The sequence below is a fragment of the Montipora foliosa genome, chromosome 12, assembly GCF_036669935.1.
Source record: "Montipora foliosa isolate CH-2021 chromosome 12, ASM3666993v2, whole genome shotgun sequence".
Classification (NCBI taxonomy): domain Eukaryota; kingdom Metazoa; phylum Cnidaria; class Anthozoa; order Scleractinia; family Acroporidae; genus Montipora; species Montipora foliosa.
This window is the reverse complement of record NC_090880.1, coordinates 42465283-42466713: the sequence shown is the minus strand read 5'-3', so window position 1 is coordinate 42466713 and position 1431 is coordinate 42465283.

Genomic DNA, 1431 nt, shown 5'->3' with positions numbered 1-1431 from the left:
AAATCGAAAGTGACGTCGAATTCAGCGGGCGCCGTGATCAAGTTACAGTGGCGTGTTTACTCGCGAAACAGTGAAGCATCTGTGTCAAATGATGGCATGGTACCGGGTTTTTGTTTTTGTTAGTTTTCTTTTTCTTTCAATTGTTATAAAGTTTGACAAGAAATGTGCGAATTCAACACAAAGATCACAATCGCCCAACTCTTGAGGTTGACCATTGTTTCTGCAAAGTCAAAAATTTACTCTCCATGACGAGGTTATTTATCACCAGGTAATTCCATCGTTTTGGGAATAGCAGCTACTTTATTATTCATTAGCGTCACAAATTTTTGCCGATTTTGGGGCTCATTTTATTGAAACTCAAGCACGCTTCCAACAGACCTGTTTATTTTCGTAACTTATGCGCTGCTTACAGTGCACTACTACAAAAATCCTCTCTTGTCATATTTCAACACACGTATGCACGTATGCACGTATGTTAAGCTCGAAAATTACACAACATGACAAAATTTCACAAAGTGTGGAAATCTCACAAAAATCTTTTCCAGCGAAAAATTTATTGAAACAAACAACATATTTGCTATTAGCGGCAAAAAAACCCTTCCTTCCGTGCGTGCAAACGGGACACACAATTGGTGTCAGAAAGCACATGCAATTAAATAAATTTCTGACAGTTCACATCAAATCCTTTTCGAAAGAAACTTGACCGTAAATAATAAAGCACAAAAGAGACAAGAAGCTTTCATTCAAATAATTTTTCACTGTCACATTTCCAATTTTTTTTTACTTTTGCAGAGTTGAGTACAAAATAAATGTTACTAATGCTAGACAACTTAGATGCGACTTCAGTAAACACTGTGATGCATTCAAGGCGTTCGATCCCTTCAATGTTTGTTAAATCCATAAAGGAATTGCCATTTGATGTCAGTGTTTCATATAATACCAAGTTATTAAAATTTTAGAGAGGAGGCAGTGTGGCCCAGCGGTTAAGGCGCTTGCCTTGAGATCCGGAGATTCCGGGTTCAAGACCCGCTCTGACCACTCAATGAATTTGTTCCTGGTAGTCCCTGGTTCAACTTCCGAGCTGCACTTGTAAATAGCCAACTGGTTTGTCTCCGGCCAGTTGGGATTCTTAACAGTTGTTGTTGTTGTGTTCTTTTGCTTCGTTGATTGTTTCATTGGCCCTGAAAAGCCCCTATGGGGAGCGGTCAATTAAGTATGTATTGTATTGTATTGTATGTATTAGAAACAAAGCTCACTTGATATCCAACGGCGAAAAATGAAATTGTTGTGGAAGACTCGTCGCTTTAAAGATTCTAGATATTAATTTTTCAGCACCTGTCTTGCTCATCCAATTGACGTTCCATTCTTGAGCTGTATGAGGGTATATTTTGTTTAAAGATCCACTAAAACGCCATTCGCGTTATAATGACT